Here is a 26019-nt window from a genome sequence, read left to right on the forward strand (position 1 = left end):
TTCTCCCTCTGTCCCCACAGGCCATCCCCACAAGCACCAGGCAACGGCAACGTCAATGACATTGCACCTCCTCTAAAGCATGGACTCTGCAATGCAGCAACCTCACCCACATCACCTGCAAGCCCATCAAAACCCCCTCACCGTCCAAAACACAGAATTTGATGCTCACCAACGTCTGCTCAGCTATCACCCATGCAGCAGACATCACCAACCTCATCACTACACACAACCTTGATGCCATCTTCATCACCAAGACCTGGCTGAATCCGACCTCCGCCTACAACCTAGATGTCCTTGTCCCCCATGGCTACAGCATCCATACTTGATATCAAGAAAAATCAACACTGCTTTCATCGGAAACTTCACTGACCTGCTCACCACCATGTCCCTCACACACGCCATCAACATCTTCCTAGGTGACTTCAGCTGGGAAGCAGGTGTAAGTGGATCTAGGTCACCTGGTCTAAGCCCCGCTCACCTGGTGCCTTCCTGGTTGCCGCTCTTTTTCACCACTTACCAAGCCCCGCCCACCTGGTGCCTTTCTGCTTGCTGCTCCTTTCCCTACTTAAGGAGCCCTCCAGCCTCTTTTCCTTTGCAGCTGGGGAGCAGGTGTAAGTGGATCTAGGTCACCTGGCCTAAGCCCCACCCACCTAGTGCCTTCCTGGTTGCCGCTCTTTTTCACCACTTAGCAAGCCCCGCCCACTTGGTGCCTTCCTGCTTGCCGCTCTTTTCCCTACTTAAGGAGCCCTCCAGCCTCTTTTCCTTTGCAGCTGAGGAGCAGGTGTAAGTGGATCTAGGTCACCTGGCCTAAGCACCACCCACCTTCTTAGCCCTCCCTCTTCCTTCCTGCTCTTAACTCTTAGATCAAGGGTGTCTCTCGCCCGGGAGTCCAAACTGAAGGGCATTCAAATAAAAGGGCAATTCCTGTTTGGACCTGGAGGATCCATGGTCCGACCCCCTGCTGAGACATCAGGTAAGCATGCACCAACATGTGTTTACACCCCCTGTCCCCACAGGCCATCCCTACCCTCTCTGGTCCCCCCTTTCCGCACACAGGAGTCTGTCCTGATACATTCTGGTTTCACCATCACCGTCTTGTGGCCAATGCTGGATTTTACTTTTATGGACTTCATTAATTCACGGTGCTTCACCCTTTCTCAACTCTCATAATAATAATAATAATAATAATTTGCATTTATGTAGCGCTACGAACCCTCAGGTATCTGAGCGCTGCTTATTATTACCCACGGTGTGTGGTGCTCATTTATCGACCTCGGAAGGATGAAAGTCTGAGTTTGGCCCTGCTGGGATTCAAACCTGCGTTAGCAAGCTCTGCACGGATGTCAAAGCAAGCACTCTACTCGCTGTGCCACTTGACCGGCTCATGCTGGACTTCCTTTGCATCTTGTACTCATGGTGGCCCTGAATCATGCTGTTCCCATCTTGATCCTGTATCCCGGCTTGCAACATTATGTGTTACTGCTGATTTCTGCAATTGTATTCGCCCTCCCCTCTTGTTTCTCCACTCTTTTGACTACTTACTCACTGTTCTCTCCTCCCCTCCCCTCTCCCTTTTCTTATCTCCTCCCCTCTTCTCCTTACTTTCTTCTATGCACTTACTCTATCAGAATTGTCCCTGGACCTAGTATGATAGCAACCTCGTCTGTCGCTCCCCCATCCCCTTACTGTCCCCCCCTCCAGCACTATCTGAAACATTGTCAGGCCTAGTACGATACTCGCTTGTTTTGTTCCTCCCCTCCCTTTCTGCACCCCTCTCCCTCACCTTTTGTTTTTATCCGGCTTTACCAGAAATGTGGTCAGGCCTAGTATGGTAGTCACCTGTCTGTTTCCATTTCCTTGCCACTCTCCCCCTCCCTTCCTTATCTATGTCTTAGCTCTTGCACTATCTGAAATGTCATCAGGCCGAGTATGATAGTTAATTTCACATCCTTACTGTTCATGGCCTGTAAGAATGTCGTTGTATTTTCCCGTGTTCCCTCCCTTGCCTTGAAGCGCTTTGAAACACATTGTGTATAGGCGCTATATAAATAAACTATCAAATCAAATCAACCTCCGAGGCAACAAGGCCACCAAACTGATGAAGAAAGTTCTCCTCAGTCTTTTCAAAACCCTCTGCCTCAGCACATGAAAGACCCAACACACGACAAAGGAAATATCTTTGACCTAATTATCACTGCACTGCCTTCCCTCCACCACAGCTCTCTTCTCTTGTTTGACTGATATGACCACGTAGCCGTGCGTTTCCAAATCCTGCACACCACCCCAGTCAAGCACTCCCAGCAGAAACCCAGCACGCAAACATCCAGTTCCTTCAAGAACTTCTGAGTGTAAGCCCTCACAGAAGGCCTCGCCAACCTACACCTTAAATGCACCGAACACCTCTAACTGTTCTGCAACTCTTACCTCAACTCTTAGATTTACCCTCTTCTTGTCCCCTACCTCACTTCCTTCTTCAACATATGTCTCTCCTCCGCTACCTTTCCCTCTGCCTTTAAACATGCCACGGTCATCCCCATACTAAAGAAACCTTCTGCTGACCCACGTCTCACCTCGAATTTCAGACCTATCTCTCTTCTTCCTTTCCTCTCCAAGCTTCTCGAACGCCTTGCATACTCTCAACTTTCATCCTTCACCACTAATTTCTCTATCCTACCACCCTCCCAATCAGGCTTTCGTCCTAAACACTCCACTGAAACTGCTCTCACCTTTATTCTGAACTCCCTTCTTACTGCCCGCAATGCTAAACAATCCTCTATCCTTATTCTCCTTGATCTCTCTGCAGCCTTTGACACTGTTGATCACCCCCTCCTACTTCACACTCTCTCCTCCTTTGGCTTCAAAGGCTCTGTGCTCAACTGGTTATCCTCTTACCTCTCCTCCCGCTCCTTTACAGTCTCCTGGCGTGGCCGGTCCTCTCCTAACTATCCTCTTGATTATGGCGTACCCCAAGGCTCTGTTCTAGGCCCTTTTCTCTTCTCTCTATACACCTCCCTCATTGCCCCTGTTATCTCCTCATTTGGCATCTCTCATCACTTCTATGCCGACGACACTCAACTCTGCCTCTCCTTCTCCTCCTTCACAACTGACCTCCACCTACAGCTCTCTTCCTGCCTTACTGCCATCAAGAACTGGATGTCTTCCAGATTTCTCTCTCTTAACACGACAAAACAGAAGTCTTATTTTTTCCCTCTAACTCTCTTCCCCCTCCCTCTCCTCCCCCTTTCATTCACTTCCCTCCCTGCAATCTCCCTATCTTTTCTCAGGCTCGCAACCTAGGCATTCTATTCGACTCCTCTCTCTCCTTCTCCCAACACATCTCCCTCATTTCAATATTCGCAAAATCTGCCCCTCTCTCACTTTCCACGCTACTAAACTCTTAATCTCCTCCCTTATCTTCTCCCGCCTCTTCTACTGCTCTTCCTTACTCTTTGGACTCCCTAATTCTCACCTTGCCCCTCTTAAATCTAGCTACCACTCTGCTGTACGCACCCTTTGTCTCCTTACCTCCCATGATTCCATCTCTTCCTCTCTCTCCTACCGTGGCTGGCTTCCTTTTCACTCCCAACTTAAATTTCAATTTCTCTGTCTTGTCTTCAAATCTCTTCATGGTCTTGCCCCCCCTTATCTCTCCTCCCTTCTCTCCCTCCCGTTCCCTCTGATCTGCTGACCATTTCCTTCTCACTTCACCTCCTCCTCCCTGTGCCTCCTCCCGTTTTCGCTCCTTGCAGCTCTTAGCTCCTTTACACTGGAACTCCCTTCCTCTTGCCATCCGTTCTTCCCCCTCCTTCCCTTCATTCCGAACTTCCCTGAAATCTCTCCTTCTCCATCCTCCTCCTTGAATCCCTTACCCCCCTTCTACTTCCCCCTTCTTCTCTCTTTCCCTGACTCTCTCCCCTCCCCTCCTCTACCCCCCTCTTCCTCCCTCCCTTTCCCCCTCTTGCCCTCCTCCTCCTTCACTCCACCCCCAACCTGTCCCATCTCCCTTTCCCCCTCCCCTTTCAGTTAATTGCTCTTTCCATTGTTTTGTTGTTTGATTGATTCATATTGTTATGCTTCAACAGTTTATAGTTCATGTTTTATGTATCATGTTGTTCTTTGTACAGCGCTTTGGCGTAAGGCGCTTTATAAATCAATAAAATACAAATACAAATACAAATACAACTCTCTACTGGAAGCACTCAATGCCATCCTCTCTGCCTCCATTGACCAACACGTGCCTCTGGAACAGCACACCTCCAAACCGAAACCGTTAGCACCCTGTTACAGGCAGGAACGCAACCTCAGCAAAAGAGTCATCAGGAACAAGAGAAACCCTGGTGCCGCTCCAGGACTCCATCCGACCTGGCACTCATCATGGAACTCTGAGCAACCCGCCAACAACTAATCAACACAGCCAAGGCCTCCTACTATCAGAATACCATAACAGAGACTGACAAAAAGGGAAGCACCCTCTTCAAAGTGGTGAAGCAGTGCATCAACAAGCTATACAACCCTGCCATACCACACTCCATTGAAAAATCCATCACCATCAACATCATCTGCATCGACAAAATCAGCAAGATTGACCGGCACATAGATGCCAGTGCAGCATCCAGAGACCCACCTTACATCCCTCCTTGCAATTTCTCCACACCCTGCTCAACATTGAAGACACACAACAGAGGACCTGATAGTACCCATGCCTGCCCTCAAAGCCACATCATATAAATAATGAAAACATCCACCCAGCATCCATCCTCAAGACCCTCCCCACACAAGCTCTCCTTTCCTACCTGGAGATCATCAACAACTCCCTAAATCAAGGCACCTTTCCATCGACCATATAAACAGGACAATTCTTCCCTCTACTAAGGAAACCCACTCTGGATCCCAACAACCTAGGTAACTATAGCCCCATCACCCATCTTCCCTTCAGAGATCATCAAAATAGCGGTAGCCGCACAACTGCAGCAACACATCAACACCAACAATCTCCTCCAAACCTACCTATCCAGATTAGGACCCAGATGCAGCACGGAGACAGCAACCATAGAGGAATTCGACAACGCCCTCAACATCCTCGATGACAGCCACCCCTGCTTCCTGCTTCTACTCGACCTCTCAGCCGCTTTTGACACAGTAGACCATCAGGCACTTATGTGCACTTATGTGCCTGTGGATCAGCAACCTTGTCCTACACTGTTCCAAGTCCTACCTCGCCAACCACAAGCTGTTTGTTCAGGTGGATGCCTCTAGATCACCAATGCTACCCATCACCTCTGAAGTCATGCAGGATTCCATCCTCTCCCCAGTTATCTTCAATCTATACATGGAGCCACTGGGAGTCCCCCTAGACACACACACCATGCACATCCACCGATACACAGATGACACACAGCTATATGTCAAGATCGACTCCATAAATGATAGCCGTAGGCTCAAAACCTGCTTCTCGCTGATTCAGTCTTGTATGTTCAGTGCATACTCTCTCATCCCTTAACCACTCCAAGACCTAATTTCTAAAAAACACCAATGACACCGAACACCCAGACATATAGACCTGGATATCAACCATGAATTCTGAAGGCTTCACGCCCGAGCTCACCTCCTGCGTCAAGTCCCTTGGGTTCCAAATGGACAAACACCTCTCCTTCAAGACAAACGTAGCTAAGAACACTCTAGACAGCTTGGTATCAGTTCTCCCTCCTGCAAAAAGTCAAGCCCTTCCTCCCTACTGACAGTTTTAGATCCACCCTTCAAGCACTGGTCCTATCCGACATGGAAGGGGACAATGCACTCCTCAAAGGCCTCCCATCATCCTTCCTTGTGCCCCTGAGAAGTGTCCTACATGCAGTTGCACGCCTCATCAAGGGTCTACGCAGATAGGACAATATCACTCCGGCCCTCATTGACCTTCATTGGCTCCCACTACATGCACAAATGACCTTCAAGTCTTGGTGCATCATCTATAAGGCAGTTGCCCTCAAGTCACCCAGCTACCTCACTGAGAAACTCCAGGAGACAGCACACCACCAGAAGCCAGGACATTCTCACCTTGGAATCCGCTGCTGCAAAAAGAAAAGGACCAGAAAACAAGTCTTCTCTACCGACGTCCCAAAAGTATGGAGCCACCTGACACACTAGACATAGCCCACCTCTCACCTCCCAGCGACCCAACACAGCTGTACCCATCCTCTGTCCCCCTCTGCATCCTACCCCCTGCTGTATATCTGTTCTGTGGTTCCCACTGAAAATCACTCTGTTATGCATCTGTAACATTGTACATCTCTGTAAAGCACTTAGTTATGTGTCTGTATTGGTGTATTCCACTGTAAAGCGCTCCGTTGCTACTCAAAGCTAGGTCCACGCTCAATAAATACAATAATATTAATAATAATAATAATAATAATAATAATAATAATAATAATAATAATAATAATAATAATAATAATACTAATAATAATACAAATAATATGAACAATGATAATAATATAACTTGATTGCTTCATGTTTCTAAGGCAGATCATTTTGTGCAAAATATTCCATGTTTTCATGTCACTGTGGCCTAGATTGTCCTGTATTCAGATATATAGTTGGTGTTATATTGTATATTCATGTATGGCTCCTTTTGTTTCTAAGCGCTGTAAGATAGGATGTATTACTTCTAAATGCCATAGTACTTAATTTATTAACCTCACACGGATGAAGGACTGATTCAGCCTTGCTGAATTATGAACCTCGAAAGTGCAGGATGGCACATGTCAGAGCTGAACTTTTAACTCACTGAGCAATACAACTGCAACACAAGTATGCTGTTTAGTGAACTGCACAGTTAAAAAGAAACATTTATTTTGGATACCTACTGACTACCCTCTCAGAGGCTCAGAATATTGCTAGTCTTAAAATAGCTTTAAGTGTGACTCTGTGACTAGTATGCTTGTATACAAACCTATCCTAGTGTTTCTTTTCTTCCTTGAGATGTGAGAATCTTATTTTTCACTGGTATCTCTAAAGCTGAATGACAGAGTTATAAATGCACTGGTGATGGGATAATGGTGCCGATCTGTACATTCATATAGTCTGTGTTAATGTTATCAGTAACTGTAAGTGCCTCCTCCCCAAAATATAACTCGATGGATATACCACAGTTGTGGTCCCAACCCATCTGGGAGCCACGAAACAGTAATGACTACAAAATAACCCACCTGGGCATGCTTTCTCGTGAAAACTGGCAAGGCAGTTTTGGTGGGGTGGAGGGGGAGACCGCGGTTCGCAGACAGGAATAAGGCCAGAGATCAGGCCTAGTCAATAATGCAGCCTCCCACGAGTCCAAGGGGCAGGGAGGTGATCCCTGTGCATACGAAAGTGGAGAAAAGGGCACAATGTTGAAGAAATATTTTGATTAAAACATTTTTTTATGATTATTAAATCAATATAGCATATCTTCTTTTATTTTTTGAGGTGGAAATGCAACAAAAAGCAATATACTCCACGAATGCTGCTCAATTGCTACTGCACAGAAGGACATATTGCTCTACACATGATATGTGAATTTTACATTTGGTTTGCACATTCATGTTTGTTTTTGGCATTGAATTCCAAAGTTCTTTATTTGACAATGAGCCCTGTGTGCCATTTAAACATACATTTCTGTTTAACAACACTACGTTGTTGTTTTCCATGTGTTTTAATTGACAAGTATTTTTTAGTATTATTAATTACATTTGAATGGTGAGTTAGGGGCTGGCGTGATGCTGCACCATGGACTGTCAATAGGGGGGCCTGCAGCTGGACTGCAAATGGGCAACTGAATTGTCTATCCCTAAGGACTTTTTTTTATTTTGGCACTCATTGTGGTCCAGAGAGATCCGGGAACTGATTAAAATGTGTGTTAGAAACCTGTTATCTATGGGAGGTCATAACGCAATAGGATGGTTGAGGCATAATAAGAGCATTCTACAGAAAGTGGAGTGGGGAACCTGTTTTTGAGACTCTTGAAAACATTACAAAATCCCCAAAGAATGTGCTTAAATTGAAATTTAGGAATAAATGGGCGCAGAACAGGGAAGAGGTTAATTCCCTGAAGCCTTCTACTATAACTTATTTATCTCCCTCCCCATCAGAAAGAGCTGTCAGGTATATTTCAACAATTACTAATTCCAGCCATCGGATCTTACTAATTACAATCTGATTGAATCTTCATGAAATTGGACTGGAAAATGCAAAACGGTAGAAGCTATTTGTTTCCGTGAGCAGAAAGAAACATTATCTAATTTTGTGTTGTTCTGCCCTGTATATAGAGATCTACACAAACAATATCTGCTGAGCTATTTGAGGGAAAGTTCTTCGTGACAGTGGAGATTGGCGTTCCTACTGTTACTGTCTGTTCTAGATGTGAAGTTTGCCGTTCTGGTAGCTAACTGAAGGGCGCCTCGAAAAAGAAGACTAAGGATATTGGAAATGGCTTAGAAGGAAAACAGTATGCGTTTTATGCGACGTATCTACTTTGGGCTAGTGGTGTTAAGGTGTTTAATACATTTGATTGTATTACGGTTTGAGATTTGTTCAGGTACATTGTGGTTTTACCTTGTAATTTTACACATTGTATTGCTTTACTGTAAATGTTACCAATTATGAATGAAACTGACTGATTAAAATGTCAAAGTTGTTCCACTGTAAATTAGATCCAAACAAATCGAGGGTAAATTAAAAACTGAACATTTATTTTTGCAATTCACTCAATGACTACAGAGTCAAAATCTAAAACACCTTTCCCTGTGCCCCTTTGATCCACACGATTGTAGCAACTTTGCACACAAACCGTCATTATCTGTTTGGTCTTCTAAAGAATGGACCTGGAGTTTCCAACCCCAGTAGACTTCATATTAAGATAGTCATTTTTTTTGCTTTATGAAAGTGTGGTGTTGTGTCATTGAGACATCGCCTTTGGTGGTACCACACAAATATCAGCAGTGCTATAAACCCATTCACACCGTTTGTTAACCAAAGGGCATCTTTTGCTTTCCAAAGCTAATTGAAAAAAAAAGATGCCTGCACCAATTGCTTACCAAGCAAGAATCGCAGCGGATCGTCATGACTATACAGTTGGTATCTGTTGAGGGTGTAGGCATTAATCATCTCATCTGCAGTGGGCCTGATTAATTATTTTTGGGACACCAATGCATTCAGCAATCCATTTTGGGGTTGGTTCTGTCACACAACTGCTTACATGTTTCCACCCTGTAAAAGCTCATAGTGATGCCCACTGAATTAGTGGCAGAAGTGGTGAAACATGAGTTTGCACCGTCCGATAAATTGTTTAGCAAGTGTGGTTTCCAACATTGGGGTGATGATCTCTGACTAATGGGTCTATCGGTTTGTTCTCTCCAGGCTTAAAAACATATCTATTGTGCATCCTTATACATGACTAGATTGAAATCTTGCAAATGACACAGACTGCATTTTCCCCTTCCTCAAACACATGCTGTTGAAAAGTTGCAATTTTTTACATGTTTACATGGGGCAAAAAACAACACAATAGATAATCTATAATGCCCTTCATATACAAGCTAATAGATCATGTTGAACATTTTAAAGGAGCTGTATTGACAATTTCCAAGCGTCTGCAACGCCAGACAATTCATGTTCATGTATCATGTTGGATAGTTCTAATTCCATCAAATACACAAGTGGTACCACCTCTCTGAATATCATATAAGCTAACCCACTGTGTGGCCTCTTCAAAAGACTCCAGTAAAAAAGGAACATTGACCAATTTTCATCACTGTATAGGTGTGACCGTGGAATCCTCCAGTTGCCAGCTCAGTAGTTAATCACTGCATTACACTGTTCTCACAGATGATGGGGTGTGAAATCCGCCAAGTAAGCATTCAGGTTTTCAGATGGTTGTGTGGGTAGTGGTAGCAATGCTGCAACCTTTCTTAAATGTTATGGTCACTGTACAAGTGACTACAGTTGGGTGCAGAAAAGGACACTGCATCTCATCTACGCATGGGTTCTGTTTTATGAAGCATGTCACTACAAGAAGGAGCCGATGGGCAAGGAGAGAAGAGATGCATAGTTTTCTCTAACTTCAGAGTAGCTACAACATTAAATCCATTGTCAGCTGCCACAAAAAACACACACTTCTAAGTCAAGGGTGGTGAACAATTGTACCACAACATTCTATACTTTCTCAAGAATATACTTTCTCTTGTGGGTCCTGCTGCCAAACACTAAGATACACAAGGTGGCCAACTGGTAAATGACATTTGGCAACTCCTGTCTTGAGATTTTCTGATGAGAGGTATGTGGGAAGGCGACCCTGCTTCAGGTGACAGTATGAAATGTGTGTCTTGGCCACTGGTTCACATGCCACTTGAAGCCACATTTTTCTGCAAAGGCATAGGACATTACATCTGTTGCCAACATAACACCAAGGTTGTCTGAGGTTAGACAGAGCATTGCTACTTTTGAGATATTTTGTAATATGCTCAACAGCTTTAGATATTAGGCTGTTGCATTGAAGGGAATGTAAATTGAATGTGAATCAGCAAGGTTGTCAGACATAATGGTCAAGGGTGGTGGTGTAAATGTGCCCACTGCCTACAGTTGCAGGTTGGCAGCTGCCTTGTACCTTTTCCTTTTGCAAAGGGTGCAGATGATGCCATTTCATGTGGGCCAACAAAGAAGACGTTCAAAATGTAGTATCCAGATTCCCTTTGAAGACACACTTTCTGAATAAATGGCAGGTGGCAAGAAGTGCTTGTGGCTTTTCTGCCATATAATAACTCCACACTCCTGATATTTGGGGAGGGCTGAAACAAACCTTATCCTCTCCATTTGATTGGGGTTTTCTTGCTGTACTCTCGACTGAAAGCTGTGCGGATGTGTTCACTGCAGAGCCAGTGATATTGATGTGACTGACTGAAAGGTTTAACTACCACTAGCATGTGTTTCCTGGGACCATATTCGGAAAAGACTGCTTTTGGAAAATTGTTGTTCACTGGCACAGAGTCAGTGTCTACAGCTTGAGCTCTGTACACCATGTTTGTATTTCATGGGTTTGTCATTTCTGTTCACCCTCTTAGCCTATCAGTTGTCCACTCTAGCTATCTCTAATATCATAGTATCATCAAAGTAGAGGTGTCTGAGTCTCACTCTTGAATCGCAGATGGAGCATAATATTTATCAAGTCCATCAATGGTATCAGTTTCCAAGAAAACCAAAGGTGGTGGATTTTTAGAAATCACCTCTTGCTCCTTCCTCACCAGTGGGTTGCTCTCTTTGTTTCTGACAGATTGATCTATTCTCATTCGTTTGCATCAAATGATGGGGACCTACCTTCCTTGTCCATCCCCTGAAACTCATACTCTGGCAGCTGCAGCCACAAGTATATTTCTTCCAATGCACTAGATTCAATTGAGACTTATGGTCCTCATTGTTAGGCAGAAACCTGTGCAGTTCCCTCTGGGACCACTGCAAAAGATTTAGGACTACATGTGTTTGGCAGTAAACCCACTTGGTAGCAGTCTGTACCACACAGATTCACTTGGTAGCTGTGGCTGAGCAGTCAGACTTCCCTCAAGAAAAGTTAGGCAGTATGTGGAGTATACAAGATAGGGCAATTTACACAGTAGAACAAGCAGACACGGAACAGAGCTTGGGTGTAAAGATATATAATTATTTATTTAAAAACATCTATGTAAAACACACTGGCACTAATACGGCAAACAACTTCAATTACAATTACTATAAGTATATCAATCCCCTAACAATATTTCGACAAGTCTAGGTTCAACGGCACCACTTATTTGCAGACAGAGGTGAATGCTTTAACCTAGATGGCACTCTAATATTCGTTAGAACGGGAGAGAAAAGGCAGGGTATGCAACCAACTCGGTACCAACTCTTTTATGAAGCAAATGCAAGGCAAGTAAGGCAGGGTCTACTGTAGATCACAAAGTTCAGAGGCCAGGCCCACTCGGAGAGAGGCAAGGCGATATGTCCAAAAAAGTATCACAGTGGAGATGCACTTCGAGTCTTTGTAGCAGAATGTCACAGAAAGGTTGGACCAGTTGTAGAACAAAAAGTTAAGAAGGTCTGGAGGCGACCCAATGGAAAGGTAAGGATTTAAGACACCTCACGCTAGCCGTCACAAGGGAAGCCAGGTGGACACAGTACCTTGTAAGTGAAGAGACAGCTCCGGCGGGGGCAGTTGTTCCTGGTGGTGGATGCAAGTCGGGGCTTTGCCAAGAGATGAGATGGTCTCGTCATCGAAGAAAAGTTGAAGATCGTTGCACCACCAGGGAAGAGACCAGCCGCGGAGTGCTCCGTCACAAGGCACCACCTTTTGGTTGCGGTGCAGGCTAGTGGATATCCGGTTGCCGGGGTGCTCAGCACAGGCAATTCGACCACTACGCCCTGGAAGCGAAGAAAAAGCAAAGGGACTGGTTGTTCCCACCAGTCAGGGGAAGAAGACTCTCCAGCAGGGAGATCTCCTCTGTCGTTGGGAAGTGGTGAGTCGGTTCAGCAGGGCTCCACCGGAGGTGTCGTCGTTGCAGGTCGGCTCAGCTTTACCCTCGTCGGATTCTTAGGTCCTGTGGCGACTTCTGAAGATCCAGTCCCAAAAGCCCTGCTTGTATGCAGAAAACCCCCATTCATTCAGCCGAGCTGTCAATCAAAACACGCTAAGTGGTGAGCGGGGCGGCTCACCACTTGGGCCAATCACACCAGAGTGCGACTTGAGTTGTCAAGGCAACTCAGTCCAGGGTGCCTGAACCCCCTCCCACACTCCCTGTGGTACCCAGACAGAATGGCACCACTTTGGAGGGCTTCTGTGCAGAAGCCCGCCAAAAGTGGAACAAAGGGCTCAACCTTTGGTTCGTAGTTACAGAGTCGAACACATACGCCATTTTAAAAAATCGAATTCTGGCAGAAAATACCACCCGGTAGATTTATTTAAGACAATAAACAGGCGGTACGTTAGAGACTAACGTGAAAAAGTATTAGCCTCCAACAATGGGAAGAATCCCATAGGAATATATTCAGGGTCGAATATAAAAAGTAGTTTCCACTGCCACCAGCCAAAACTCGACGAGGGGGGATGGGACCGTGCCCCCTCGAACAACAGACCCAGGGGTAATCGAATTACCCCTACCAGTACGTCCACAATAGGATGGTTTGTACTAGTTCTGTTAGTAAATTTAGGTCTAGTAAAGCCAATGGTGACTTTACATGCCCTGGGAGACAGTAGTCAGTCCCAGGGTATGGAGTCTATGGTGGGGATCCTCTAGGACACCCTAGTGTTACGGCACGGAGGGTGCGGTGTAACACACATAGCAAAATACATGAGGCCCTATGGAGTAAAAGACCCCATAGCCCATAGGACACATTGACATTCAAAGAAATCACCCACATTCATGTCCAAGAGTGGGAGAAAAAGAGTCTCACTCTTGGCAGGATGGAAAAAAACAAACTCCAGAAATCCAGCAAAGCTGCTGGGGGACTCACTAGGTTAGGAAATTCAGCCTAAACAGAGAATTCTCCCTAACACTCGCCCACCCCAGACTAAGGGACAGGAGGATTTAACCCACTCCTGGATGAATCTCATACCTCTAGTCGATGATATACATCCTAGAGAGACCATCAGCATTTTGGCTGTGACACCCTGACCTGTGCTCAATGGTGAAATCAAACCCTTGCAGGCAGATTGACCATCTCAGTAGTTTTGGGTTTTCCCCTTTCATTTGCATTAAAGGCATGGTCTAGTAAAATGTTTTATTGTCCCTACGGGTTGGCCATGTTTTTTTAAGCCTAAGTGGCTCGATTTTAGAAAACTTTCCTATGGACCTTACCCGAGTTTTCGTCCATTAAACGCACGCGAAAACAAGCACCAGGGCGCCGCCATTTTCTGATAATCCTATCATTTCCCCATCGCCCTGGCTGACCTGCTTTTGCGGCACTAAATCAATCCCCTCCCCCCTGAGCTTGACATTATCAAAACATTCATATTCCCCGCCTCTCTCCGTGACGTTACTGTGCTGCATAGCAAACGCGACCAGTCGTCTTCTACGCGACTCCACACAGAACCCGGAAACCAACACAGACCATCTCACAACACAGCGCGCCACAATTCAGAATATGAAACTGTACTTTAAAATCAAACAGCAACACGGTACATTTGGTAAAGTACATTTATTTTACATTAAATGTTTAGAGAATATTCAGCAATTGCCATATGAACTCCGAAAGCCATTTATTTTCTTTTATCTGTATCCGCCATGGTACACAGGGTGTTGCTTTTCGTTAAAAGAAGCACTTTGGAAGCACGGTGAACCGCAAGGCTGTTCCATCAACTAGGCACTAGTCCATCGTAAAGGTTGATTTGCTGCTTCTAGCCACTAGTACAGCGTAAGGGCATGTGGGCCCTTGGCGATCGTCCCATAAAATTGTCAGTGTGCTCCAGTTGTTCATACGAAGCTGCAGGTGTCTACTGTAAAAGCCATCTGCTGGTGTCTCAAACCGATGCCAGTAGCAGAAGGGGAGCAAATACCTGTTATGAAAGCAAAAAAATTATAATTGGTCTCGCCAGCCGATCTTCATTAATATTACTTATTTTATTTATTACAGCCGATCACAAACTATTTGCTTGCAAGGATAGTTCAATGGAGTATGTTCGGCTCTAAAATCAATGCAAAAAGCAACAAAATAAATCGAGGCCAACACACAATGATAAACGACAGTTAGTCTACATGCGTGAGGAATGATATGATATATGATATGGCATTTGTAACGCGCCTATACTCAAGTGTTTCTAGGCACGACGAGGCACGTGGGGAACAAGGGCAGACAGTCAACGATCCTACTAGGCCAGGTGTCTTTCTGATCGTGCATGGGGAAGGGGGGAGGGGGTGGAAAGTGCTGTACATGGTTAGTTGAATACAAATTAAATAATAGGGCCAGCTGGTGGCAAGTGCAAGGTAAATGCCGGGAGAAGGGGCTGAAGGATACAGAGACAGTTCCGTAGTGCAGGTAGGCAGTGCAGGGAAAAGTGGCTGGGCCAAGGACCGAGATCGGTGAGACCAGTGGACCTGCATGCCCATGTGCCCACTACGAACACGTTTTCCTTGCTTTTCCTAGCTCTTCATTCATTCATTTATTCATGCATCCATTCTTTAAATCTTCATTCCGGTATAAAAGCATGTAAAGATTTACTTACATTATATTTGAAATTTCCATTGTGTCTCTTCGTAATGCAGTCTGTAAAACGGACCGTGCTCTTGACAACGATTTTTCGTATACTGAACTAAAATGAAACTCGGTCTAGTTTCTGAATTTTCTGCCTTATCGTCTCTTATGTTATTGCGCACCCCCTTCAAATGTAGTTCTTTCGGCATGGTCCCTGTCTCAAGGTCAAAAAACAATAGACCCTTATACTTCCAGTGCGACTTGTGGGCCTCATCTGGGCGTGAGCTGAAAATCAAAGCCGCTGTCCTTCGCATTCTTTATTTGCAACATCACATAGTATAGGCATCTGTGAGAACTTGAAGTTTAGAATCCGTCTATGTAGTGCGCCTCAATGTGCAAATGCGAACTGGCTTCTCTCCCAAATGCCACGGCCCGCTTGGCTGGCGCGTTCTAAGTGCCCCAATTTTGTCTCCGTTGTCTGCGAGCTTTGCAGCCCAAATTGAGACATTTAATTTTTGGCGGAAGGTCAGGGAAAGTATAAAGTACCACAGGAGTTGAGTTAAAAGTGAGATTTATTGTTTGTTTGTTTGTTTTATTATTTGCAATACGCAAGCCTCCTCTCCGTTAACAGTGCGCAGCATTTACATTTACATGAGATGAGACATGAGAGAAATATATACATACACAAATATGAAGTGAATAGAGAGAATTCAAAGATGACACCCAGCTTGTTCGCCACCCATGATGGTGAAGGTAGGGGTTAGGTTTACAGGTACACTGTACAATAACATTTATTTACAAAAAGACAATCATATTGCAATTATTTAAACCAGGATTTGTACTTCACAATCAGCTGTGCTTCGGGTGGGCATGGCACAGTCGCAATGTTCGGTGGCAATGGATCACTGCTCTGCAAAGAAACGTCCAAAATTCCATATCTGTGCTTCTCTAACACAGCAACAATAAGGCCTTTCACAAAGTCAAACTGCATTTCATCATAGACTGGTTTGATCACCCATTGCTTACTTCGTTTTGAAAACACCTTAGTGTAGCGAGGCATCCTTACTTTACCCCTAGTCCTAGATTGTTCACGTCCGACATTGCTGTTATGGGCCAAGACCGCTAGTAGAGTGCGATGTTTCATTCCCCGAAAGCTAAAATGCAAGCGCTTTGGCCTGTACTTTAGGCACATATTGTGGAACACCTCCAAATCTCCTGTGTGCCAGAATTATGTCAGTCCTCTCAAATCTCTTGATAGAGTTTTGTCGAAAACAATCTTCTCAATGGCTTTGTGTGTCGGTGAAGATGGAATCAACCACTTCTTCTTCCGTGCCTTCTCTGGGGACAAAGGGCCATGTTCACATTGGTGGAAATGTAGATTTGCTGTCCAGCTGTGAACGTTGGTACAGTGGTGCATCAGTGACCGCCATTTTTCAAGTAGTATTTCCACTGACCCTTCACAAGTTTTTGAGCTCCACCAAAGATGGTTGGTGATAGAATGTGACCACTGCAAAATACTTTCAAAACCTTTTTTTTCGATGCAGCCGAGATTTTCTTATTGATTGATTTAGCAAGATGCCATACGTCAAATTGATGTTTAATATGTGGGAACTGCTCTCTCATTGTCTTGGCAATTGAAACGTGTCTATCCGTGGCTATGAGGTCGATGTGCATTCCCCTTGATTGTAGATATTCCACTGATTTTATAAATCCTAGTTTCTCCATGGCCACTGACGATGTACATTGTGTTACCTGCACGACCACCGAACTCACAATTTTCTTACTATCCGTGTCCTGAAAGTGGTAGGTGCAGTATTTGGCAGAAAATCCAGGGCTGTCGCACTGCCCATCGCCGGCTAGCCTGAATCGTTTGCCTTCGAATGTACTTGCTAGAGACAATTGTTCAATTTTCCAAGCATCACTAATGGCCGGAAACAGATAATCACGTTGGTATATGTAGTACAGTGCTTTAGAAATGAAATGGAGTCCCACAAACTGAAAGAAAGCCTCTAACTTTCTAAAACTGGAGCCACTAAAAAGTGATGCAGCTGCACACAGTAGATTGCCTGCTGGCAGTTTCCCCAGCATCGGTTGTGCAGACCATGAGAACCTATGATTTAATCTACAGGCGGCATTTATTTTGACGTTACTGCCTTTTATTTGACGAATCACATTAATCAATGGCTTCCCACATACTTTCCCTCTAATGGAATGCACACATTTCAGCATACTTATAATTTCCATTAAACAACTGTCGAATACAATGGCCCTCATTACGACCCTGGCGGAGGACCATGGTGCAATTTGCACCATGGTCCATGGCGCAGAGCTGCCAACTCCGCCATGGGGGTTGGCGGACTTACCGCCCCATTCCGACCTTGGCGGGGCGGTAAGTCCCCAATCCCCATTTACCCTTCCCCATTTTTGCCCCATAGGGTATAATGGGCGTGGGGAAGGCGTTAATTACGCCACCGTAAATTACGGTGGCGTAATTAACAACAGGTCCCGTAGCGCCATGGATTTTTCCGCCCGGAAAAACCAGGCGAAAAAACCACCATGGCGCTACGGGAACTCGTAGTAAGGCGGAAAGGTACGCCATGCATTACGCTGGCGTAAAACCCTTTCCGCCAGGGTCGTAATGAGGGCCAATGTATTTGCTCTCTTTCATCAGACTGTCATCCTGCGTCAACGTTGTTTCGGCCTGTGACGTTGTGGAGATTTCAACACATTGGAAAGTAATATCGCTGATATCAAGTTCTGATGCGTCTATGGATGCTGCGGCTGGTTCATTCTCTGTCATTTCGACATCTATTACTTCAACATTGATGGGAGAACACAACAATGTCGACAGGTTTTTTGGTGGCAAATTTTTGGCGGTTGTAGATTGTGTGAATTGATCTGCAACTACTTCAGAGCTATCTTCAATACATTCAATAACATCTTCTTGTGGTGGTGCGGTCGCACTGTAGCTATGGTCCAATGCAACTTTGCTGTAGTCTCCAAACACAGTTAATTCATGTTCTGGCCATTGGAGATGAGCATCTCGAGCCTGAACATGCCTCGCCTCAATTAAAAGTTCCACCATAGTGTACACGGTCTGGCAAGCCACATCTCTCATTCGCTTCACTGTCTGTGTATGTATAGTTCTGACACCCACGGGTAATTGGAGGAGAGATTGGAAAAGGGATGTTCAGTTTAAACACAAGATGCAGTGTAGAAGAATTGACTGGAAAAAAACATAAAATAGTCCCCAGCACAAACATTTTTTTAAAGTTATGAACTGTTTGTAACTAACCTTTTTTGTTTTTTTTCTTTGCAACTTTTTTGACTCGACCTTCAACATCTGCACGCTGTAGCTCCGATTCGTTTCCGCATGTCCCCCCTTCCTCTTGCGCTGCAACGACTATATTTTCTGTATCCGCATAGACAGCACGGAATGAGGCTCCATCGTCTCCCTGAAACATAGTACTTTCATTACTATGTATCAAAATATTGTTAGCATAAAACACACGTGAGGACGAACACACAGGTACATCTCAATAGCCAAACATGATTTAAACATTGTGTGCAACAATCAAACGACAAGTATTCGACCAGTGATGATCTATTTCGATGGAACTGTCAGTATCCATACCTCTGGCTCTGCATGGACTGCCATGAATGGTTGTATTGGAGAGGAGACATCAGCATCTCCCTGAAACACAGTACTTGCATTAGTATGCTTTTCAATATTGGAAACACAACACACACTTGGGGTCGACGGCACAGGTACATATAAAGAGATAATCACAAATGATGCATTGTCCAAAAGAATCAAGGAAAATCTAAATATGATCACATTTCATCGACTTATTTCTCCGATTTATTTACATCTGCATCATCTACATTGGATGTTGTGATTGTAGTGGAAGCTTCGTCGTCTCCCTGAAACACAGCACTTGCGTTAATAGGGAAGAAAGTATAGCAAATGGAATCACATTATATGATCACGCATGATGGAGCTGTCATTATCCATACCTCGTGCTGCTGAAGAATATCTATGGATGTTGCAAATGTAGTGCGCACTTCCGAAAGCTGTTGCTTCCACTTCCCCTGGAATTACTTGAATGTCAGGCTCTGCATCAAGTGCAGGGGTTGACGCTCCATCATCTGCCTGAAACATAGTACTTGCATTAGTGAGGATTACAATAGTGAAAACATAACACACACCTGGGGTCGACAGCACAGGTCCATATCAATGGCTAACCACGAATTAAACATTGTGTAGAACAATCAAACGACAAGAATTCCAGCTCTGATGATGACGCTCGATGGAGCTGTCAGTATCCATACCTCCTGCTGGTGAAGAACATCTAGAAATGTTGTAGATGTGGCGGACGCTTCAGCATCTCCCTGAAAGACAGTACTTGTATTAGTATGGATAACACTAATTATAACTGAAAACAAACACCAGTGGACGATAACTAACGTGTATATCAATTGGAAAGCACTAACCAAACATTCGGTAAAATAATTAAATAAAACTATTACTTGACATGCATAAAACAAGTCTGTAGCGGATTAGCCTAGTAAGATTACCTGATACGCGCTAGAAGTGGTTGATAACTGCGACCACGTCAAGGATGTAGAATGTTCTTGCTTCAGATTGAAGGGATAGTCAAGAAGTTGTAAAGGTAAATTAATGATTGATAATGAAATGCCAATATTAAAAATAGCCATGTAAGGCGACAGAATACTTGAAAAATGCTCAATACAGCACAGTACCCTGTTACCATATATATACATTGCGTTTGTGGGTTATGAAATCGAAAAAGAATATATTGATAAATGTCATTATTCAAAAAACTATACACTCATATCAATATCAAAATTATTACAAGGGATAGAACACCTACAATATCAATTAATCCGTTCGGATACCTACACACTACCGCAAGGCCTAAAGCTAAATCCGGACACTTGACTCACCGGTGGCGGAATGTGGACGAATAGAGTGGGAATAGTGTTTTCGAGCAATTTCCGTGTCGTTCGCCGTTTATTCTTCTTTGTTACCCAAGATGTTCTGTACATGTCCAAGGAAAAGTGCCGGCTGCAGATGCGGTATCGATCACCCCTCTTGTCCTGTAAGACTTGTTGGACTCTACTTTCCAGCTCATCCAGTGGATATCCGCAATGTCTGACCCATTCTTTTATTCGATCAACAGTTTTCGGGAATACATGCATTTTAGTGCCTTCAGATTTCGCATGGGTCTTCGAAGGGCAACCGCTAATCGAACAGGCAGGCATTGTTGATAAATCTGAAAAGTAAATATCGACATTATTATACAATCTTCAAGAATAAAGATTTGATACAAAAGTAAATGAATCTTACAATGATCAATGAAAGGTTTGTTTTGGTCGCAGGAACTATACCAGTTCATTATGTGCGGCTTAGTATTTGCATAAGTTGCAGAAATGTATAAATGATGTGACTAAAAACTGAACATGTGACTCATCCCTTGGATGTTCTGTATTGCACGAGAAGGAAACATGCTTACATTACAGACTGCACCCCCGAAGGATGCAATTCGATGACAATAGACACAGATGAAAATAAATAGATCTATTGATAGCATAGCAATGGAAACTCAAGTCAATAGCAATGAGACCAATGAACCTAGCACTATTGTGTACTCAACTCGCAAATAGATAGAAATTTAAAAATCTGCGAAATATGACTAGGATACATGGCCTTACCTTGACCAACAAACAGTTGGATTCAGCTAGCAGAGCAGTATGTTGCAGGAGAATAGGTGGGTGGCCACAGGTAGCACACTGATGGGTTTGCTCTAAGCAGTCACAGAAGTTCACGGATAGCACTATGACGAGCAGATTAGCGTAGATCTCAGTGGTTGTCAGGTAACACATTCAGGAGTTGACTTGCAAAGCACAAAGGTGTTCTCATGAGACATATCAAGTGGTTTATAAAGTATTAGAAACAGGGGTGTGTTTGTGAATGAATGACGTATGTATGTCGTGGTCTTAGGGGGGCGGCCTGCTTCAAGGGGAGGCCTGGCTGGAGACACGGGGTCTGAGGAGGCCATGTGACCGATGGACCCTTGGCGTGGGATACCTTTTGAAGTATACCTGTAGTTTGGCACCTTGGCCTTTCGCGCCCCTGACGGCCCCCCATGCCAGCGCTCATCCACTGGCGCGAACCGCCTTTGATAGAGGGGGGTGGGATGGATGGGCCTGGGGCGTGCAGATAAGGCACAGGAAGACTGCTGAATGGAGACACACTTATGTGGATTGCAGGGGGGCGGCCTGCTTCAAGGGGAGGCCTGGCTGGAGACACAGGGTCTGAGGAGGCCATGTGACCGATGGCCCCTTGGCGTGGGATACCTTTTGAAGTGTACATGTAGTTTGGAACTTTGGCCTTTCATGCCCCTGTCAGCCCCCCATGCCAGCGCTCATCCACTGGCGCGAACCGCCTTTGATAGAGGGGGGTGGGATGGATGGGCCTGGGGCGTGCAGATAAGGCACAGGAAGACTGCTGAATGGAGACACACTTATGTGGATTGCAGGAGGGCGGTCTGCTTCAAGGGGAGGCCTGGCTGGAGACACGGGGTCTGAGGAGGCCATGTGGCCGATGGCCCCTTGGCGTGGGATACCTTTTGAAGTGTACATGTAGTTTGGCACCTTGGCCTTTCGCGCCCCTGACAGCCCTCCATGCCAGCGCTCATCCACTGGCGCGAACCGCCTTTATATCAATATATAGTATATCGTCTTTATATCAATGATAGTATATCGTTGCTTATCAATAACAAATGCCACATACCGGAGATTCTTGTGAGCACAGACCCACACTTCAACCGGTGTATTATAGTGGTCAAGACCCTAAGGCCTGTATAATACAATGGTAATTGTTAGTATAGATATATGTGTGACTTTTATAGAGACATAACCCACTGAAAGACTTTGAACAAGTGTTATTTAGTGCATGCATTATCGAGAATATGTTATGTTAGCTTAGAAAGATAGTGACCACCCTGCTTCACAGCGACCAGACCTTCACCCATTCGGAGCGCTGATGTCTGACGTCCATCCTTGAATGGAGACACACTTGATTCATTTAAAAAATCGAAACAACCGTTGTTAAAATATATGTGGTGTTTTATTTTGTATCTTATTTTCATGACACAAAAATACAAGACTTTCAAGATTATACAGGTCAGGTTGCAGCACAGCGAGAGAAAATCCCCTGTACTGACTGCTGTCACTCGGGAACGTTTCTCTAATGGCACGAACGGCACAGGCGGGTATCACTCTTCGAACGCGGTGTCCAAGCCTCCTGTGGAGCCACCATGTAAAGGAACGATAGGCCACCAGACTGTACCACCTGTGAAAAGGAATGAAACAAACTGTTTTTAAATGACCAAGATAAGTTTAATAAAAGTTTGTTGTCAATGACAATTCTTGTAACTAATGGCATTCTGCACGGACAAATGCTATCTAGACAATGCACACTATTGAACGACTTACATGCGTTACAATGATATTTAGATGTAATTTTGGATATAGTAGAAGAACATGAAATAGGAGTGGCATGACAAGCAGAGTATACTTACTCGTTACTCGGATTACGAGGACGAACAGTTGCGCGAAGTTTGTGCATAAGCACCATCATTATTCTCAACACGGCTTGTGTGAGGCAGGCTGCCCTGAAGTCTGGCAGCTCGGTGATGCATTGCGGTCGTGGCTCGCCTTCCGAAATGTAGGCCAGGCATCCCGAGTTTTCTCGGCAGCAGCAGTTCTCGTCCTCAGTTGGCATTAGCTCGCACCGATTGCATGTGCACCAGGTGGAGACGCCGTCCATTCGACTAGGCCCAGGCTCTTCATCTGTTGATTCGTCCTGCCAACTGCCGTCCGAATCCCCATTGTTTTCGCGTGCTTCCCTTTCCAGTAGTTCCTCCTCGGTATACTCGGGGTCAGACATGTAGGGCATTATTGTAGCCATTGTGTGTTAAACAAATTAAAATAATTTATAGCGGTGGTACTGGTATCTGTTCACACGGGCTACAAGCGGCGAAGGTAGCTGACCAGAGCACTGAAACGAGTCACAGAATACTCAAAGTAACACACAGAGAGGAATGGAATCGAAAATCTGCTGCTGTGTGTTGTGAAACGGTCTGTTTATACTTATTGAGGAAAGAGGCGTCCTGCCATTTCCATGGCGACACGTCATTAGCTGAAGCGCAGCGAATGTTGACACAAGACGTGCTTTGGCGTTGGGAAATGGGCGGTACAAGTCTACTGATGACAGGCTCAGGGGCGGGGGATTTGATTTAGTGCCGCAAAAGCAGGTCAGCCAGGGTGATGGGGGAAATGATAGGATTATCAGAAAATGGCGGCTCCCTGGTGCTTGTTTTCGCGTGCGTTTAATGGACGAAAACTCGGGTAAGGTCCATAGGAAAGTTTTCTAAAATCGAGCCACTTAGGCTTAAAAAAACATGGCCAACCCGTAGGGACAATAAAACATTTTACTAGACCATGCCTTTAATGCAAATGAAAGGGGAAAACCCAAAACTACTGAGATGGTCAATCTGCCTGCAAGGGTTTGATTTCACCATTGAGCACAGGTCAGGGTGTCACCGCCAAAATGCTGATGGTCTCTCTAGGATGTATATCATCGACTAGAGGTATGAGATTCATCCAGGAGTGGATTAAATCCTCCTGTCCCTTAGTCTGGGGTGGGCGAGTGTTAGGGGGAATTCTCTGTTTAGGCTGAATTTCCTAACCTAGTGAGTCCCCCAGCAGCTTTGCTGGATTTCTGGAGTTTGTTTTTTTCCATCCTGCCAAGAGTGAGACTTCTTTTTCGAGCCACTTAGGCTTAAAAAAACAAGGCGTCCCGTAGGGACAATAAAATGTTTTACTAGACCATGCCTTTAACCATCTCAAGGGTTGGTGGTCAGTCTGAATAACAAAAGTAGAACCATACATGTATGGCCTAAACTTCTTCAGAGCCCACACGATAGCAAAGCACTCTCTTTCGATTGTTGCCCACCTTGTTTCAGGATCCTTCAGCTTGCAGCTGATGAAGCAAACGGGGTGCTCCCTACCTTTCCCATCCAGTTGACTGAGTACTACACCTATTCCTACATTTGAATCATCTGTCTGCACAATGAAAGTTTGGTAGTAATCAGGAGCTCTGAGTACTGGGGCTTGGCAAAGAACCTTTTTCAGGTTTTCAAAGGCCTGATTGCACTCCTCGTTCCATCTAACCTTTTCAGGGAATTTTGGAGAGGAGATGACATTCAGAGGAGAAGCTATGGTCCCATAATTCCTGTAATACCCAGTGAGAAAGAAGGCTCTCACCTGGGTCTGAGTAGTAGGTGTCCAATTTTGCACAGCTTCAATCTTACTGAGCAAAGGCCTTATTTCTCCACATCCTTCCTCATGTCCAAGATAGACTACCTTACTCTGTCCAATTTGGCATTTACTCGCCTTTATGGTCAGATTGGCTCGTCCAAGAGCCTGCAAAACATCTCTTAGGTGGGTTACATGTCCTTCCCAGGAATTGCTGAACACTGCGATGTCATCCAAGTGCACCATGCAGAAGTCCTCCATCCCATTCAGAACCTGGTTTACCATCCGTTGAAATGTAGCAGGTGCATTTTTCAATCCAAAAGGCATTACCTTAAACTGGTATAAGCCCATTGGGGTAGAAAATGCAGTTTTCTCCTTGGCATGGTCTGTCAGGGCTATTTGCCAATAGCCTGACGTCAAGTCAAATGTGCTGAGGAACTTGGCTGAACCAAGTCTATCCACCAACTCATCTGTTCTTGGCAAAGGGTGGGCATCAGTCTTAGTGACTGCATTAAGCGCTCTATAATCCACGCACAATCTAAGTTATTTAGATCTTGCCTTTGGTACTAACACAACTGGGCTAGACCATGGACTAGTAGAGGGCTCTATTACCCCGAGATCAAGCTTCTTGCTGACCTCACCTTTGATGTGGGTTCGTACATTTTCTGACATTCTGTATCCTCTGCTTTTGACTGGCAGACAGTCACCAGTGAGTATGTCATGCTGGCCCCAAGGGGTCAAGCCTGGTGAAAGCGAGAACAGAGAGGCAAACTGATTCAACATAGATTTGCACTCTTCCTGTTGCTCGGGTGTCAGATTTGAAGAGAGAGTTATTCCTTCAATCTTTTCATCTAAAGGTAAGCCTCTGAGGAGATCTGGAAGAGCTTCACTCTCTTCTTCTTCCTCTGATGATGCTAGAAGCAACTCTCCTACATCAGGTCTTGAGACATACGCTTTGAGTCGGTTGGTGTGGAAGACTGTCGGAGCCTCCTTGGGATTGCCCAAGTCCACCAGATAGTTGACCTCTCCGAGTTTACCCACAACTCTGAAGGGTCCCATCCATTTGTCTTGCAAGGCCCTCTGCCTTGTTGGGATCATAACGAGAACTAGCTGGTCTTGAGTGAACTCAACCATGTTAGCCTTTTGATCATGCCAGTGCTTGACCAAAGCTTGTCCAGCTTTAAAGTTATCGCTTGCTTCTGCCATCATGTGTGACATTCTCCTCCGGAGACCTATCACGTAGTCAGTCACTATGACTTGCTTGGGGAAAGGAACACTCTCCAACCCATCCTTAATCAGGGCCAATGGACCTCTGACGGGATGACCATAGAGAAGCTCAAAGGGAGAATAACCTACTCCCTCCTGAGGGACTTCTCTATAAGCAAAGAGAAGGCATGGCAGTAGAAGGTCCCACTTCCGTTTAAGGGGTTCTTCTAAAGCACCTAACATGCTCTTCATGGTTCGGTTGAACCTTTCTACCAACCC

This window comes from Ambystoma mexicanum, chromosome 2q (genome assembly GCF_040938575.1).
Source record: "Ambystoma mexicanum isolate Mex_15411 chromosome 2q, UKY_AmexF1_1, whole genome shotgun sequence".
NCBI lineage: Eukaryota > Metazoa > Chordata > Amphibia > Caudata > Ambystomatidae > Ambystoma > Ambystoma mexicanum.